Source organism: Lolium rigidum, chromosome 1 (assembly GCF_022539505.1).
Source record: "Lolium rigidum isolate FL_2022 chromosome 1, APGP_CSIRO_Lrig_0.1, whole genome shotgun sequence".
Taxonomy (NCBI): Eukaryota; Viridiplantae; Streptophyta; class Magnoliopsida; order Poales; family Poaceae; genus Lolium; species Lolium rigidum.
In genome coordinates this window covers 236,263,050-236,272,764 of record NC_061508.1, presented here as the reverse complement: position 1 = coordinate 236,272,764, position 9,715 = coordinate 236,263,050, and positions in this window count along the sequence as shown.

Below are 9,715 nucleotides of genomic sequence, written 5' to 3'. Positions count from 1 at the left end.
GGAACTCGATAATGTTGTCGATGAAGAAGGGGATGCCTTGGGCATCCCCAAGCTTAGACGCTTGAGTCTTCTTGATATATGCAGGGGTGAACCACCGGGGCATCCCCAAGCTTAGAGCTTTCACTCTCCTTGATCATGTTGTATCATCTCCCTCTCTTGATCCTTGAAAACTTCCTCCACACCAAACTCAAAACAACTCATTAGAGAGTTAGTGCACAATCAAAATATACATGTTCAGAGGTGACATAATCATTCTTAACACTTCTGGACATTGCACAAAGCTACTGAAATTCAATGGAATCGAAATATCCATCGAGCATATCAAAATAGGCAATGCGAAATAAAAGGCAGAATCTGTCAAAACAGAACAGTTCGTAAAGACGAATTTTATTGAGGCACCAGACTTGCTCAAATGAAAATGCTCAAATTTAATGAAAGTTGCGTACATATCTGAGGATCACTCACGTAAATTGGCATAATTTTATGAGTTACCTACAGAAAATTTTGCCCAGATTCGTGACAGCAAAGAAATCTGTTTCTGCGCAGTAATCCAAATCTAGTATGAACCTTACTATCAACGACTTTACTTGGCACAAAAAAACACTAAACTAAGATAAGGAGAGGTTGCTACAGTAGTAAACAACTTCCAAGACTCAAAATAAAAACAAAGTACTGTAGTAAAAACATGGGTTGTCTCCCATAAGCGCTTTTCTTTAACGCCTTTCAGTTAGGCGCAGAAAGTGTGTATCAAGTATTATCGAAAGATGAAGCATCGATACCATAAGCTCCCCCATATGTAGTGGTACTAAGGGCTTTGTCAATTTTAGGCCTATAATAATATTTTTTTGGTTTAGGCACTTTAGAGACATACATAAACTTTTGCTCCTTACCCACATAAGCTTTCTCCTTATATTTAAGAGAAGAAAAGGTTGATCCCAAGGTTCTCATAGCTTTTTCAAGTTCGTCAATCCTATCGGTTTGATTATCATGGACAACAATTCTTTTATCAATTCCTCCTAAGGATTTATCAAGTTCATCAGTTTTATCAAGTAACATTTCCAATTTAGTTTCAACACTTGGAAAATTTTTCTCTATGGTTTCCAACTTTTTCATGACATCTTCAAGAGAGGTTTCAATTTTAACTTCATTAACAGGTGGTATTCCAAATAGACTCTCAATAATGCAACTAGCTTCTAAAGTAGGAGTACTTAGGAAGTTACCTCCTGCGAGACAATCAAGAACATACCTATTCTAGCTAGAGATACCAACATAAAAATTCCTGAGTAAGATAGTGGTGGAGTGTTTCTTAATGCACCTATTATGGGCATCACTAATTCTATACCAAGCATCTCTTAAACATTCTCCCCCTTGTTGCTTAAATGAACGAACTTCAACTTCAGGATTACTCATTTTAACAGTAGTAAATAAATCAAACTAGATAAAGTAAATGCAAGTAACTAATTTTTTTGTGTTTTTGATATAGCAAACAAGATAGCAAATAAAGTAAAACTAGCAACTAATTTTTTGTATTTTGATTTAGTGCAGCAAACAAAGTAGTAAATAAAATAAAGCAAGACAAAAACAAAGTAAAGAGATTGCGATGTGGAGACTCCCCTTGCAGCGTGCCTTGATCTCCCCGGCAATGGCGCCAGAAAAAGAGTTGCTGGCGCAAAGTTGACGTGGGAGTTAGAGATCCCTGTGATGTAACTTTTCTTCAGGTCCCCGGCAACGGCGCCAGAAAAAGAGCTTGATACGCGTACAGCACGCGTCCGTTGGGAACCCCAAGAGGAAGGTGTGATGCGTACAGCGGCAAGTTTTCCCTCGCAAGAAACCAAGGTTTATCGAACCAGTAGGGAGCCAAGAAGCACGTTGAAGGTTGATGGCGGCGAGATGTAGTGCGGCGCAACACCAGGGATTCCGGCGCCAACGTGGAACCTGCACAACACAAACCAAGTACTTTGCCCCAACGAAACGAGTGAGGTTGTCAATCTCACCGGCTTGCTGTAACAAAGGATTAGATGTATAGTGTGGATGATGATTGTTTGCAGAAAACGATGAGAACAGATATTGCGATGAGATTGTATTTCGGTATAGAGAATTGGACCGGGGTCCACAGTTCACTAGAGGTGTCTCTCCCATAAGATAAACAGCATGTTGGGTGAACAAATTACAGTTGGGCAATTGACAAATAGAGAGGGCATGACCATGCACATACATATTATGATGAGTATAGTGAGATTTAGTTGGGCATTACGACAAAGTACATAGACCGCTATCCAGCATGCATCCCTAAAAAGTCCACCTTCAGGTTATCATCTGAACCCCTTCCAGTATTAAGTTGCTAACAACAGACAATTGCATTAAGTATTGCGCGTAATGTAATCAATAACTACATCCTCGGACATAGCATCAATGTTTTATCCCTAGTGGCAACAGCACATCCATAACCTTAGAGGTTCTTGTCACTCCTCCGGATTCACGGAGACATGAACCCACTATCGAGCATAAATACCCCCTCTTGGAGTTACAAGCATCAACTTGGCCGGAGCATCTACTAGTAACGGAGAGCATGCAAGATCATAAACAACACATAGATATAAATTGATAATCAACATAACATGGTATTCTCTATTCATCGGATCCCAACAAACACAACATATAGAATTACGAGATAGATGATCTTGATCATGTTCGGCAGCTCACAAGACCCGACAATTAAGCACAATGGGGAGAAGACAACCATCTAGCTACTGCTATGGACCCATAGTCCAGGGGTAGACTACTCACTCATCACTCCGGAGGCGACCATGGCGGTGTAGAGTCCTCCGGGAGATGATTCCCCTCTCCGGCAGGGTGCCGGAGGAGATCTCCTGAATCCCCCGAGATGGGATTGGCGGCGGCGGCGTCTCTAGAAGGTTTTCCGTATCGTGGCTCTCGGTACTGGGGGTTTCGCGACGAAGGCTATTTGTAGGCGGAAGGGTAGGTCAGGGGGCGTCGCGAGGGGCCTGGCCACCTCGTGGCCCCACTTCGTTGACTCTCCGGTCTTCTGGAAGCTTCGTGGCAAAATAGGCCCCTGGGCGTTGATTTCGTCCAATTCCGAGAATATTTCCTTACTAAGATTTCTGAAACCAAAAACAACGAGAAAACAAGAATCGGCTCTTCGGCATCTTGTTAATAGGTTAGTTCCAGAAAATGCATAAATATGACATAAAGTATGCATAAAACATGTAGATATCATCAATAATGTGGCATGGAACATAAGAAATTATCGATACGTCGGAGACGTATCAGCCCGTACCCCTTCGAGCCATATGTTCTTCCTCGTCTTCATGTACGGAAGCGCATCAAAGCACTGGCATGTCGCTGTCCAAGCGATGGGACGGCTACCAGAGCTCCCCTTCCTCTATGGCTCTATAAGTTCCCCTCCTGCAACCCTAGGGCGTGGCCATAGCCTCTCTTCCCTCGCGTCGCCACTCACTGGTCGGTTGCCTTTGTTTTCTTCTCTTCCTCAATGGATAGAACGACCAAAACACCACCACCATCTCAGCTCATGATGGAGCCTCTGCTACTGATGCTCCCTCACCGAGCAGAGACCACCATGGAACCGCCTCGATCTCCTCCATCTCCTGCTGCAAGGAATCGAGCCTGGAGCGCTCGAATCAACCGCAAGGTCACCGATTCCGTCTCCGGTCGCCGGCGTTCTTCGTCAAAATCCGGCCGCTATGGTCCTCCTTCGCCCGTGCTCTGCACATCTAAGGCATCCTGGTGATGTACTATTTCTCATGGGCCTCCTTTCCTTCTCGATTCGTTTGTCTGCTCTCCTACCAGCATTGACTGCCACCGGACGATGCAGGTCTTCGTCGCCGGCGCTGCACAGGTGGTTCCTCGCTCCAACCACCGCCACCATCAGATTCACCGCTTCGAGGCGCAGCTCCGACGCCATTCCACTCGTCTCGGTTCTCTCGGAAACATCAGATTTGTGGTCGACCTGAGCTCTGCTCCGCCATGTCCGTGTTGAGCAAAGGTGGACTGCTCTTCTTTTTGTTCTTAGGGCATCTCCAGCGGTGCGACGCAAAAGGTCGCTGAGCAACCGTTTTCATCCGCCGTGACCGGAAATGCGTCTGGGGCCTGTTCTAGTGGGGCGGCGCAAAGTGACCGGGCCGTCCGCAGAGACGCAAACCTGGCCCAAATATGCGCCAGGTTTGCGTCGCGGCGGACGCTCGGCGGTCGCTCCGAGTGTCCGCTGAAAAAGACGTAGGACCCGCGCGTCAGTGGCTGGAGGGCGATATTATTCCCGCCACTGGCCATTCCCCCGCGCCAAATTGGAAACTAGACCGGCGCGAGCAGGCCAGAAGCGATGGACGTCCTCGCCGCCGCAGCTACCGCCATGGATGCGGAGCAAACCCTCGCACCCGCCGCCGCCCCACACTCCCCCGTAGCCACGACCATAGCCACAATGGACACTGCAGCTCCGGCGGAAGCAAAGCGGGCCGCCGATGGCGGCGGCCGGGAGGCAAAGCCGAAGGCGGCAAAGAAGGTGCTCTCCGCGGAGGAGAAAGTCCTGGAGGCCGCGAAGCGTCGCCGGTGGCGCAAGAACCAGAAGATCAAGACTGCCGCGGCCGCCAACCAGCAGGCCTGGCAGATGCAGATCAAAGCCGGCGTCGCGCAAGTATCCCTCCATCCGACCTTAGCGGAGGGCTACATGATCGTCAAGAGAGAGGGGATCGCCGGCGTCGCTCCTCCGGCCTCTTCGGTCAGCTCGGTAAGTTCCCAGCTGCGCCCTGGAACTCCCGTTCCCTTGCAGGGCCACGCGGCCTCGCGGTTCGCCTCCGGCCTGCCGCCGGTGAAGTTGACCGGGGCGGCGGTTCCCGACCTCAACCGGACGCCTAGAAGCGGTGACTCCTGCCCGGGCGCGACACAGAAGACGCGCCAGGTGCCGGAGGAGAGCATGCCGCAGCCCCGCATCATGTTCGACGAAATGGCGCCGCCTGCCCCGACGATGGACGACCCGGTGCGTGAGCTCTGTCAATGTGTGCGAGTGCCCTGTATCATGCGTCTGATGTCCGGTCGTTCGTAGGACTATTGGAAGGACCGCCATGATTCAGACATCCAGGAAATTATCTACGGCGGCGGCTTCGTTCGCGATGATCGGGCCTGGACAGGCGCGCATGATGCGGAGGACATCGAGACCGCACGGCTGTTCGGCACCCAGCAGACGCAAGATGCGGAGGACATCGAGACCGCACGGCTGTTCGGCACCTAGCAGACGCAGCCAACACCCGTGTGCGTGGACGACTTCGACGACGCGCCAACACAGCCTATCCCCACGGACATTGCCACCAAGAAGAAGGGGGAGAGCCGCAGGACACAAGGCTTCGTCGACGACGAGGACAAGTGTTTGTGTGAAGCGTGGCTGGCAACGATCCAAGATTGTATCAATGGCGCCCAGCAAAAGGGCAAGGTCTATTGGGCCAAGGTCTTGCAGCAGTACAACGAGACCAGGATGCACCCGCCCTACCATATCACAGGCCCTCGGACGGAAGAGTCCCTCCGGAAAAGATGGAACTACATCAAACAAGAGACTGCCAAGTTCTGCTCGGCGGTCGAACATGCTATTAACAACCCCGTAAGCGGCACTGGCGTCATGACAGTGCTAAACACGATACAACCATCATCATTCTACACAATTTGCGTCATTGCGTCAATTTGCGTCATTGTACATCATTGGCGGCTATGATTGCAGGTATCCCGCGCCTTGCAGAAGTTCAGGGCGACGCACAAGAAGGGCTTCCATATGGTCCATTGTTGGGAGCTTCTCAAAGAAAACAGCAAGTGGATGATAAGCTTTGCGGCCTACAACGAAGCTGTGAGGAATGGGACAGCGGTCAACCTCGACGGCGAAGACGACGATCAAGGTCGTCCAGTCCTTCCACCTCGTCCACGAGGCCACAAGGCTACCAAGGCCGATCTCGTCCGGGAGGCGCAGGCCATTGCTTTCACCCAGAGCATGGAGAAGATAATGGCCGACAACCGTGCCGCCATGGCTGCTAAGGATGAGAAGAGGCGTCTGGAAAAGAGGCCGCAGCTGTCATCTACCAGAACCTCGCCAAGGAGGTCCTCGATGTCCAAAGGATGGACATCGAGGCCAAAAAGGCAGACGCTGAGGCCAAATTGCGTGCATAAGACACAAGGATCATGCTTGCCGACTTGAGCGGCGTCGACGACGACACCAGGGCATGGTTCATGAAGAGGCGCGCCGAAATCCGCGCGCGAGACGCCTGATTGCCGGCGCCGGCGCCATGCGCCCAGCACCTTGGCCTCCTTTTGGACTTTTTTTTTATTGCTGTTCAGGCCTTGTTGTGCCCCTTTTGCTCCACTTTGCGCTGTACGAGCTGCAAAGTGTGATGAACTTTCAGCCCTCAATTTGCGGCTGTAATTTCGTGCAAAGTCGCTGCTATTTGATCGTTTTTTGAATTCTAGCCTGCGCCCAAAATGCGTCGCCCCGCTGGAGCCAACCCCAGACGCAAACGGACACACGACCATTTACCCGTCCGCCAGGCGACGCAAACGGACGCCCGCAGACAATTTGGGGCGTCCGAAATGCGTCGCGCCGCTGGAGATCTCTTATCACTGCGAGTACCCACTATGTCAAGTTCTAAACTGCAGCCATCTGGTCCAATCCTTGCAGATCCAACCCAACGGCCCAAGTTCGAACTCCACCGGCGCGTCCCTCATTTTTTTTTCGGTTGTATGTGCGCCCACCGAATGGAGATCCATTTCAAAGAAGCCAGCGCATCAATCCTGTCAAGCTACAAGGAGTAGCCCATCTGGTTCGGCCCTTGCTCCCTCATGCGCGAGATCTAGGGTTTAAAGCCCACTTGATGCATAAGCCTAAAACTTTTTTGTTTTATTTCCTTTAAAAATTGATAAATTCATATCTTTTGAACCGTAAATCAAAACAAAATATATTATATATGAATTTTGATCATAAAAATATAAGGAATCTGAATATGTCATCCATATGCATGTTTGCATCTCACATCATGTCGCGCGTTGATAGTTTGTATTTCCACCTCACATATATGCAGAGTATTTTGGAATTCCAACTAAAATTTCCCTACTACGTTTAATATTGAAGTAGCGCACCCCTGCCATGATATGCCATGTTAATCTACACTTAACTTTGTCGGTATAAAATGCAACTCCAACCTAATTCGCTTGCCCGGGGTTCCGACTCCGATTAATATGGATAAGTTGCATCACATCATCTTTGCCATGTCATGCATATCATCTAGATCATGCCAGTTCTTCCTCCGTAGTTGCAAGCATTACATTCAATGTTTGTTCTAGCATTTGCTTCTTCCCGGATAGGATCGTGAAGTGTTGATGCGAGCTACGACAGATCCTCCGGTTATTTCTCGGCAATCTTAACAGGCAAGCATTTCCACACTCTTGTCTCTGCAAGAGTCTCTCACGTATTTTATTTTCCCTTCTCTCTTATGCTAGCCTTGAGTTGCGTTCTTGTCACGTGTCCTATCCACTTGTTACCTCAAGCAGCCCATATTGCCTCCACTTCCCTCCTACAGCTATTGTTTGGTTATCGGATATGCCTTGCGAGTCGTAGGGCATGCTTAGTGTTGCTTATATCTCGTTACCGTTATCGTTACCTTATCGGGTTATATGTTGGGGAATCACGACACATCGTTTATGGATATATTTTTTTGGAGATACTCATGCTTTACTTAATGTTAACAACTAAAATTGTAAGCAGTGGCATCTGTGAGCCCCTTTGCGAAAGCATCAGAACTTTGACTCACTAATGTCCCCTAGGAACCGAGTTCTTGTTATCTGTTGCGAGATTGAGCACTCTACCCATGCGTGGGGACGATTATCGGGACCCCCTCACTTTTTCTCCAGTCAGTTGAAAAGGGGCCACAATCTTGGTTTTATTTGCCTATGCCATGTATATCATGTTTTACTTACTGTTGCCTTCGGGTGTTTATATTCTGTACTGTACCTCGTGGGACGTTTAACGAAGCGTGTGGTTTGCACGCCTAGCCACCGTTGCAAACCCTGAGTCCGCTTTGGAGTACGACCAAACTTCGATACGGGTAGCTTAGTTGGGTGGCTCCCCTAGACTTTCTTGTTGAACTGGGAACGGTCTTGTTGTGAGACATCGCCCGTCGTAAGCGGGTCGAGCATGCGTATGGTTACATTTGGGAAACTACTACATGGTGTACATCTTATCGATAAGCCATGTCCACGGTTATGGACGATTTGGAATTGTATAGCTCGACCATAGAACAACTTACACCTTTATGTTGATGTTAATAACTTGCTAATAACTTGCATAGTAATTTAGCATTACTACAATGGTTACTTAATAAAACTTGTCCACCATGTGAGTGCCTTGTTACTACTTCTTCCTTTGTGAAGGGGGAATGCCTCGGTTGTGTTATGTTTGCAGAGTATAGGACTGTTAGTTTATGCGCTCTCTCACCTTCTCTGATAGACGATTGATGTAGAGTGTCCCTATAGGTTTTTAGTGCTTGCGCGTTGCCGCTTAACCCCACCATATTGCATATGACGTTCCTCTTGCGTCCTCTAAGTCCCCTACGTGCCTCAAGTCGAAAGGACGACTGGTTGACGAATGATATACGTTTTGAAGTCTTGTTAAGTACGAACCCGTACTTATTGCAGCTTTGGGACATAACCAGGCAGGTAAGAAGATCAGTGTGGTGAAGACGACGTTAGCAAGGTTACCCTTCCGGCTTGGCATGTGCAGGTTTATGGACGCCATCGTTTATCTTCAGGACTCTTAGTCCAATTTGTATCTTGTCCGTACTCGGACGTATTCAATCTTCTGTATGATTTGGATTTTTGTATTGTATATTTGTATCTTGACTCGTTGGAGTCATTGTTGTAATATATCTATTTCTTTTGGCTCTATTGTAATCCCGTTGTAATGTTATCGCTCGTGTTAATTCCTCTGGCATCACGTGTGTGATTCGTCCCGCACGTCGTGTCAGAGGGCGTCTCTGAATCGATATCATGCGGATTTTGGTGGGATCGCTGGAATCCTCATGGTACCAGTTCTGGGGCGTCACAAGTTGGTATCAGAGCCCACGTTGATGGTACCCCATTGGTCCAGCCTGTAGGTTAACATTGCCAACGGATGTTGTTCTGTCTAGTGTCGAAACCTATTTTCTAAAATTTGTTGGATAGATCTGATTAGCTTTGTTTTTCTCCTTACCTCGATTCTTTCTCATCTTACCTTCGCGAGTTTTGATTCTTCTCTCTTATCTGAGCTTCTGAGTCTTAGGTTTCCACGTGGGTTGGATGATCTATGCCTTTCACCTAATAGGTCCGATCTTCGAAGTACGACAGAAGCGCATCATCGCCAACGAAACAATGACTTCTTGTTAGTGGTGTCGACCATTGTACAAGGAGCAACAATTCTTGTTAGTGGTGTCGAGGAGATCGACACGTCGCCTGAAGACCCGATAGTTCACCTCTCTCCCCGTACCTTGAGGTGGAACCTCGGGTCGAGGTTCCTTGTTAGTGGTGTTGATTGTAACGGCTCGGGATAGTACCCCTATTAGATTTGTTTGTGCTTTTTTTTCCTTTATGCATTATCATGGCATATGCATCATATCATTCATGTTTTATTTAACAAAAATAAAAAAAATTATAAACCCTAGCTATTTTATTTTCC